We start from the raw sequence: 10,407 nt of genomic DNA on the forward strand, positions 1-10,407 counted from the left end.
CAACTGAACCCGGTTTAATTGGGCTCTATGCAACTCAGCCCACACACAAGTAAATCCCATTTAACTGAATCCTAGATTGACTGAGCACCCGAACAACTTAACCCCATTTAACTTCAGAGTGCATCAGAGTGGTATAAAAGAAAAGACACAAAAGAATTAACCAACAAAAAAAGACCATTTCATTTAAGTCAGCTTTTGTCAACTCTGACAAAACGGGCTGAATTATATTTTGTAGTTATATTATTAATTTGAGCTGAATGTGGAGGGTTGAGCTGAATTTTATTGATTTGAATGGAGGTTGAGCCAGACAGGTTTGGGTTAAATAGGGGTTGGGTTGAATGAGGATTGAGTTAAATGAGGGTTGAATTGCACAGAAAGTGATTAGAATGGGGGTTGAAACAAATGGAGGTTGAGTTGCAAAATAATTAAATTACATGGAGGTTGAGTTGAATGAGGGTTGAGCTGAATGTGGTTGAGTTGTACGGGTATTGAGTTGATTGAGATTTGGGTTAAAGTGGGGTTGAGTTGCACAATGATTAAATTACATGGATGTTGAGTTGAATGAGGGTTGAGCTGAATGTGGTTGAGTTGTACGGGTATTGAGTTGATTGAGAGTTAGGTTAAATAGTGGTTGAGTTGTACGAGGGTCAAGTTCTGCGGGGTTCAGTTACACGAGGGCTCAATTAAATGGGGTTTGAGTTGCATGAGGGTTCAGTTGCACGGGAGTTCAATTGCACGAAGGTTCAGTTAAATGGGTGTTGAGCTTGACGAGGGTTCAGTTAAAATAGGGTTCAGATGTACGGGGGTTGAGTTGCATGAGAGTTCAGCTGAAAAGGAGTTCAGTTTTGTGAGGGTTCAGTTGCACGAAAGTTTAGTTACACTTGGGTTCAGTTGCATGAGGGCTCAGTTACACGGAAGTTAAGTAACACTGGGGTTCAGGTGCCCCTAGGGTCAGATGCAAGAGGGTTCAGTAAAGGGGTTCAGCTGTTGTTGAGCCTATAAAAAGTGTTGTGTTCATCTAATATTTTTCATTAATATAAAAAAGCCTAGAGCATGACACAAAAATAGATACCAAGTTAATGGCCTTTCAAGCTTCCTTCAGGTGAATAAACGTAAAATTTGAATAAGAAATTTAAATGCCATACGGGAGCATTGGGATTTTAGAAATATCTTTGAGGCCCAAAATAGGTTGGAAACCACTGATCTAGAAGCCTAACACCCATAAGAAGTCAATAAACGCATGATGTTTCGACATAACATAATAAAGTTATATAGTTAAGTTTTAGTGGGAAAGGTGATGTTTGAGGGGGTGGTTTCTCCTCAAATATTTAGAACGATCCTGTAGATGCTATGCAAAACAAACAGAAGCTCAAACAAAAGAAAGAACGTTTTCAAATTAAAGTAATGACTGGTGCTAAAATAAAAAATGATCTCGATCTTGCCAATATTTTTTGCTTATTAAAATATAAGTCAACAAACGAGTCTTAGATAAATTTTTCCTCTGAAAATCTCAGGAATAGATCCTGAGCAAAAACTGATCTCCCTGAGTTATTAACTTTTCAAGTTCATAACTACATCGCTTCCTTGCTTACAAAGTTTGGAAGGCTTTGTGAAGAGTGTAAGGCTTTACAAAATTGTGCATTTTTTAAGGTTCGGACAAATTAAAAAAGAATTAGGTTAAACTTATTTATACGTTCAAAGATTTGGCATTTATTTAAAAAAAAATCGTCAATCTGGCATACAGATTAGAAAGTATGCTATTTATTATTCAGTTAAAATGATTCTTCCTGGTAGTCATGTGATTTTTTAATTTGAGGCTCCGGTTTAAATATAAAATAATTCAGGCATTATTACATGTATTAAGAGGTTAAGCTTTACAGTAGTTTTTGTTGTTGTAGTAGGAATAGTAGTAGTAGTAGCAGCCATGTGCGCAGGGAGGTGGAGGCAGGGGGCAGCGGCCCCCCCCCCCCTTAGACCTTCAAATTTACATTAGAAATGGCTGAAAAAGCAGATGGTTGGAAAAGCAGTTGATAAAAGGCCCTCCATCACACTATCGACTGCCCCCCCATAAACAATATGCTGCCTACGCCCATGGTAGCAGCCCTGAAAGTTTCAAATTAATGCCCTTAGGCATTCCTACGATATTGCAAGATACACCCTTTAATAACATAAATGCACATAGTGTCTTTTGATTTAGCTCAACACCCCCCTCAACATTCTCTGAAGTTTCACCTATTTATTTGACCTTTAGAGACATATTTATTTGATCTTTAGACTATTTTGAACCCAGTGTCTATCTTAAATTTGATTAGTGTTCAGATGAGTGATCAGTGCAAAGAGGCCGGTTGCCCTCCAATCACTTTTAATTGGCACTAGAACTTTCAATTTCCAATCTAATGAGCTCCCTATGAAAATTCTACGATACCTCCTTCCATACGAAGTTATCTGGAGAGAAAAAAAAATGTATAGAACCCTTTACACTTTTCAATTGGGCAGCGAACTGTCTAAAAAAAAAAAAAAAAAAAAAAAAAAAAAAAAAATCAAAGGTGGAAGCTCCTAATCGTCAGGGAATGTAGGAAAAGTTCCTAAGAATATTTTTGCAGAATATAATACAGTTAAAAAAAATAGAGCTTACGGGACCAATAATCTTGAAAAATATCGTCATTTTTAGTTTTGAAACAAATTCAGAACTTTTGAGTAAAAAAGACTTCAGCGAATATTTGGAGATTACCGATGTAATTTAACTCAAAAATGTTATCCTCTTACGTCGAAGGAGGCTGAAATAGAGGTCACGATTTCTAGAGGAAAAAAATAAGTTAATTTTCTATGGTACTAAATACAATGGAATATTAGAACATAAATTTTTAGGTATATTCAGAACAACCGTCAAAATCGGTTTACCAAAGTTCTAGACACAGCCGGTAGCACAAAACTGATCCAGAGAAGTACGGATCTTGATTTCTACTCAAGATGCTGCCATACTCGAGCGTTTGTAAAAAATTTCCGACTTTGAGTGTTTTCTTAGAAACCCATAAAAATAATCTTGAACATGTTGAGTAATCTCCACTGATATGTGCAGTTTTGGGTGCCAGAATTAACGAAACTTAGACAAGCGTATAAACGAAAGACCTAGTAAAATTTGAAGGAGACTTGGGAAAGTTTGAGCAACAAGGTAGTTTAGCGTACAATGACTCATCAAGCTCTTTTCTAGAGCTTGATATACTTTCGGTTAATTTAAGTTTGAAACCGATTTAGGAGCATTATTTCTTCAGAATGTGACATTACCGGGAAAAACTACAACACACCAAAAAAATAACACATTTTGAAAAAAAAAGAACCAAAAACCAAACCATAGCATGAAAACAAAAACCATAGCATGGCTTATAAAAACGTACCATAAATGATACACTAATAACATATACATATTACTATGACCACTTTGATGCCGCTACTTCAAATACCAAGGCACTGAGACATCCCTGCTTTCATCAGTCAAGCTAGCTCAGTGTGGCTATCGTGTCCTACTTGAAACGTTCAAAATTAAGATCAAACTCCATTTAGGAATAACCTTAAATAATGGTTTCTTACACAGCTGGATATAGTTTCCCGCCCATTGAGGCGTGGAAAATAATCTCTCATGCTGATTAAAGATGAACATTCAAAAATTGCTTCGCCTTGCAGCTTAACTCCCTTAATTTAATTTCTCGAGTGCGATTTTCCGATCAATTTCGACAGTTCTCCAGCAGGTCCCAAAAGACTTTCTAACAACCGGGTCTGCTCAAGAGGATTTTTATTTCCAATTCAATTAGGAAAAGACCTATTCTGACAAGAATTCTTCACGATTTTAAGTAGGATCATTATTAAGTTTAAAACGAAAATGACAGTTTTTGGTTCGTTTAAAAAAAAACGACAAAAATAAAAATTAAACAAAAAGCAAAAGAATCTATATCTTTAATTAGAAATGATAAACTAGAAATTACAAAATAATGACTTAACTGTAATTTAAATTAATAATATGAGATTAAATGAGCAACCAGAATTTCATTGGCTACTAATTTCCTTCAAGACTAGTCATCCCGTCCCTAGTCTGATTAGAAAATGTCTGATACGTATTATAGCAGCTAATATTTCAGGACTTTTTAATTACACCAGTATTTAGAAAAACTGTTCTTATTTTCAACAATACGTGTTTGTTACAGAACAAGATCATTAGCGAGCTGCATGGTAATAACACGGCTAGTGTAGATGTCACTTAAGCTAAAAGTCAATAATTTGATTAGCCCGATTTTTTCTTCGTCCCTAATACCGATTCATCCCAATCAATATTTGACCCTAGTATAGGTGTTACTAATAAGATTAATTTTAAAAAACAAAGTTTTTTTAGGGAAGTAAAGAGCGAAGTTGAAACTTAAAACGAACAAAAATTACTCTTTCACAGCTTGTCTATCATGTATCAATAAAACTAGTACAAACAAACCAACTAGTTATGTTTCCCTGTGTTTTAGTACTATAGAAAGTTATTGCTTTACTGAAAATACATAAACCAAGCATAAAAAAAGAATGTTGATTTATTAGTTAAAGTGAGTACGTAGCTTAACAACAACAAACTAATCTATGAAGCCTTTCATAGTCTTACACCAGCTGTGATATCAGTAACTTCAGTATACAATTAAAATTATCATAAAAGAATAAGCATACAAATAAATACTTTTTTAATAGCTGCAAAGTCATTGAACAGCATACAAAATAGTGGATTGATTTATCAGGTAACATTTTGGTCTCACCAGCTCTAATACATATAGTGAGTAATAAGCAAGCTTAAACTGTAAAAAATGCTCCATAGTATTACTCAAAATGAAAATCAAATAAGCCATAATATGGACTCTGTAAATCCCGTATTTTCTCTCTATACAACAGAGAATTTCAAGTTATGATAAAATTTTAAAGCATATGTGAAATCATCAAGATGATTTCTCATCGAACTTGTCTGCAAACTAATCATGACACGTTCTTTTCAGAAAGAAAACGAGAGCCAATCATTGGACTGAACCATTCTACAGAAATGGTACCAAATTAAACGAAAAGAAAAATAAAGCAACAATCCTAAAATGCTTTATTTTTATACTGTAAAAAGTGTCCTTAATCGGTTTGCTTTAATATACCAAAATTCCTATACTTTTTTGTGCTTTCAGTAAAGCGCTAGTTTTCTATAATGCTGCAAACATAGGGAAATATAATTAGTTGGTTTATTTGTACTAGTTTTAATGATACATATTAGATAGACTGTGAAGCAATAATTTTTGGTCGTTTTAATCTTAAGCTTCGCTCTTTACTTCACTAAAAAAACTTTGCTTTTTAAAATTAATGTTTGCCCATTTTTAATTTTAATTTAATGTAGAAGCAACACTACAATGATCTTTTTTATTTCTTCGGGGGGTGGGAAGTACCCCTTCATATAAGGAATAATTTCTGTTCGTTTTAAGTTTTAATGTCAGTCCTTCCTTTCAGTTGAAAAAAGCTTTGGTACTTCAACAATCGGTTTCAAAATCTTTGGTTAAGTTGAACAAAATTTGGAACATGAGACAATAACCGGTTTTCATTGCCTTTTTACCAGACAATTAGCTTTATTTCGGTGGGAAAATACATGTAGATATATTTTAATTAAATATTTAGTTAGTATTTTGGTTAGGTTAGATTAGAATAGGTTCGTTTAGCTTACGTATTTAATATATACTATGGTTTTCCCCCTTTCCCCCCCTAATGTGGAAATATACAGCCCAAATGTTTTCTAAACTATTATATTTTTATCTTACTTAGGTATATTTCTTTATGATTAACCTAACTTCAATTTTCACGTGTGTTCTATATAACAAGGAAGTGCCAAGACTTTTTTATTTAACTTCTGATCGTTTTTCTCAAATAATGCTTAGAAATCCTTCCTAAGATTTTTGAAGGTGGTCAACCTCGATAATTAGGAAAGAGTAACTATTTTTCTAAAGAAATTTCTAAGGTTTTCAAAATCTAAGGAAAATGTTGGTGTGTCTAACTTATTTTACTAAACACCCCCCCCCCTCCCCCTGATGAAAACCAAAATACCTTAGACCCACAGGTGGGGAAAAGCAATAAACAAAAAAAAGTTAGAAAGTAACCTGACAACTAGAAAAATATCACAGAAAAAAATGCAGATAGGTTTTTAGTGCTTTGATCTCTCTATACACATTACAAACAGTTTTATTATGTCTATCAAATAGCATAAAAAGTAAATAATACGAATAAATAGATATAATAATAAGTAATCCTTCCTTGAAGATACAACTTTGAGTGGTTCCAGGACCATATACATACACTTCTCCGACCCCTAAGTGGGAAGAGGTTAGGGCCCGGGGCGTATTTTCTTCCAGAAATACTGTATGGAACATTTCATAATTCACAGAAAAATTCATAAAAATAGTGAATTAGCAGAAAAAAATTATGTTTATAAGCATTGAGGTTAAATTATCATACAGTTTTAAGACACCATGGATAAAGCATTGAATATTATTGGTAAGGAAACTTTATCTACAATAATCAATAATATGAGTTCTGTATAGTAAATTTTCTTAGTTTTTTTCCAAATAAAATCATTTTACATAGTCCCCCTCCAGGACATTCAAATTCAGGGTATACCCCCCCCCCTCCACAATAAAAACTCCACTATGTGATGTTTATAATCGTTAGAAAGCGTAAAATATGCTCTTTTTTACCTTGTAACCCCCTCCCCCCTGTATAAGACTTTAATTCTTTCATTAGAAATAACTCTGTTTTTTGATAAATTTATTCTATCTGTATCCTACCTAAAGTGACAGCCAACTTCCGTCAACTCTTAATATACTGACCCCCTTATGACGCTAAACCGCTAAGATTTAAAAAAGGATAATTATTTGCACCCGTCAAGGGCACTTCCTGCTTATTAATTCTCATGAATTACTATAGCGGCTTAGCCAAAGGTTTCGCTGAAAAAAGATACTTTTTGGGTCAAATTAGCGAGAGTAAATCCTTTGAATTGCAAGAGGGGTGGTATGATAGTTATAATATATAGTTTCATATAGTATTTGTTATCCATTTTGAGTACTCGGTGTTTATATGGGGGAGGCGGGGAAGGGGCAATGCCTCGATTCTAACAGCTTCACTGTAAGGTTAAAACAAACTGTTTCTTCGCGTTAACTGCTAAGGGATGGTTGCATGTGCTCACCAGCTTGCTATTTATGTAGACACGGATTTGACTAAATAAATTACCTTGCATATATATATAACCCTGAAGTTTAGTGTTTGGTTAGCTTTTAATTATACCATATTTATGGCTAACTATTTTGAGATCTATATTTTAAATCATTGTATTGGATTTGATGCAGTTGTTGACTCTAAAGAATAATGTTTTTTAATTTTTTTTAATGGTAAAAGTACGATTTCTATGCTTTTAGGGTTTATTTCCAACACGGAGTGTATTTAATTTTTTCTCTTCATGGTAAAAATAGGAGCATTTCTAACTGTCGCAGATTTTTACTTTTTGCTTTACTGACCAGGGGGGAGGGGGCTTCATTGAATAAGATGAATAGACAATTGATCTATTAACTGACGCTGAAAACAAGAAACAGACCACTAATGTTACTAAGGAAATGAAAGACATCGGGTCATAGATCTAAAAAATAAAGTTTTATTTATTTATTATTTTATTAGGTCTAAAGGTTAAGCTTTGAAAACTTTAAGAGACTATGTTCCCTATTTTAATATATTTATTCAGATGACTACTGACTCAATATAGGTACAACCTGATAACCAAATTCAGTATTTGTTATCTACCAGAAACATCACGGAAAATGGACGCCGTTCCTCCTACTGGTAAAGGTTATGTTAGATCGTTTTCAGACAGGACAATGCAAATGGGAAAACATGAAATGGGTTATAAAAGAATAAAACAAAAAGCAATAACCGTTGCAATTTAAGGAAAAATGAGAGAAGAGGACTCCAGGGGAGGAGAGAGTGTCTTTGAGGGACGGAGAGCAGTATTTGGTCAACAACTCAACATTAACTTTTTTCCGCTGGATCGGTTTCAGACTGAACAATGCAATTGGGGAAAAACATGAAGAGGGTTATAAAATAATAAAATAAAAAGCAATAACCATTGCAATTTAAGGGAAAATGAGAGGAGAGGACTCCAGGGGAGGAGAGAGGGCATATTTTTGGTCAAACGCTCAACATTAACCTTTTTAAGCTGGATCGTTTTCAGACTGAACAATGCAAATGGGAAAACATGAAATGGGTTATAAAAGAATAAAATAAAAAGCAATAACCATTGCAATTTAAGGGAAAATGAGAAAAGAGGACTCCAGGGGAGGAGGGAGTGTCTTTAATGGACGGAGGGCAGTTTTTTGGTCAACAGCTCAACATTGACTGTTTTCCGTTGTTATATTTATAATTTATTTTTCGTTGGGCAAAGCAGTAGTTTTCAAGTGTAGATTTAATGTTATCCAGCCTCCTTAAGTGAAAATGAATTATTCTAAGAAAGTGAGCTGTATTTGCTTGATTTTCAGAAACGTTATATATATATTTAATTTAAGCCCCTTTTTCAGCTATAATAATATTTTGTGCGATTGAAACAGAATATATTGGTCTGAAATATTCCTCAACTGGCATTATTTTTGAAGCAGCTTTCTTACTGCTAGACGATCATCGGCGTGAAGCTATAAATGGAACGTCAGAAACAATATGTATAAGTACGAGAAAAAAAAGATGGAGTCCAACATTAATTTTATACATCGGCTTTTACGTTAAAACCATAAGACCACTCAATGAAAATGGCTATGAAATAAAACATTTACAAGAGGAAATTCAGGAAATATGCAGTTTTTTGTGTGCAAGCAGTATATGTTATGGGAAACGTGCCAACTGATAAACTCTTGCTAGAGAAATGTGATAAAGACATAGCATTATTCAATTTAGAAGACTTCAAATGTGAGAAATACCTTTATTCAGTACATGATCCGGAAGATGAAGTTAGATATTTCGCTCAATGGGTGCCGGAAAAGATACCTGACATGGAAAAATGCATCAGATATCCAAAGACCTAAACTCATGCTCCTCCTCATATCAGATTGATTAAGCTATTTTTTTTAAATATGTCAATATATATTTTTTCAAAATGTTTTTTAATATGTTTAAGCAATAAACATCTTAAGCCTCAGCCGTCTTTATTTTTTAGAATAGTTCATCGCCATGAAAATTATACTTTCAGATTCAGCATGTCAGGGAACACACTTTCAAGTTCAGCATGTTGGAGAACCCTAAATGGTCATCCCTAAAAAGGTAAGTTAACCCAAAAAGGTTAAAGAATTTTTCTGAAATCACATTTTCAGATTCAGCGTGTCAGGGAACACACTTTCAGGTTCGGCATGTAGGAGAACCCTAAATGGTTATCCCTAAAAAGGTATGTTAACCCTAAATGGTTAAATAATTTCTCTGAAATTACACTTTCAGATCCTACATGTCAGGGAACACACTTTCAGGTTCAGCATATAGGAGAACCCTAAATGGTCATCCCTAAGAAGGTAAGTTAACCCTAAATGGTTAAAGACTTTCTCTGAAATTACATTTTCAGATCCAGCATGCCGGAGAAGTCATACACTACTTTTCAACTTCTTGTATATCCCAACACCAAATTTTCGCAATGAAAAAGAAATATGTTACAGATCAATTCTAAGTTTTTCCTGAGAAAATAAAAAGGTTCCATGTTTTTTGAAAATGGTTTGCAAAAAACATGAAAATAGAACTACTACTAGCAACTTGCTACAACATAAAGCCAAACGAGATCAATACTGATACGTTTTATCATGAAAAATATTAGAAAATTTATAGATTATAGTACAAATGCTTTGCAAAAACATGACAATACTACTAGTTCTAACAACTTACTGTTCTACTAAACCATCTGAGGTCAAGAAAAGTACGTTTCATCGAGAAAATATTAGAAAATTTATAGTTTATAGTATGAATGACATGTAAAAACATGAAATACTATGACTACTGCTAGCAACTCACTGCAACATAAGGACACAAGAGGGCAATACAACTACGTTTTATCAAGAAAATATCTGAAAATGTTTAAGATATAGCACAAATGGTTTTTTCAAAAACATGAAAATACTGCTAGTACTAACAACTTGCTGTACTACTCAACCATCTGAAGTCAACAAAAGTAAGTTTCATCGAGAAAATATTAGAAAATTTATAGATTATAGTATGAATAACATGCAAATATATGAAATACTACTACCACTACTAGCAGCTCACTACAACTTAAGGACACCAGAGGCCAATTCAACTACGTTGTATCAAGAAAATATCTGAAAATGTTTAATGTCTTAAAAATTT

Source organism: Artemia sp. Qi Xiang Cuo, chromosome 4 (assembly GCF_049724085.1).
Source record: "Artemia sp. Qi Xiang Cuo chromosome 4, ASM4972408v1, whole genome shotgun sequence".
In the NCBI taxonomy this organism is placed as follows: Eukaryota; Metazoa; Arthropoda; class Branchiopoda; order Anostraca; family Artemiidae; genus Artemia; species Artemia sp. Qi Xiang Cuo.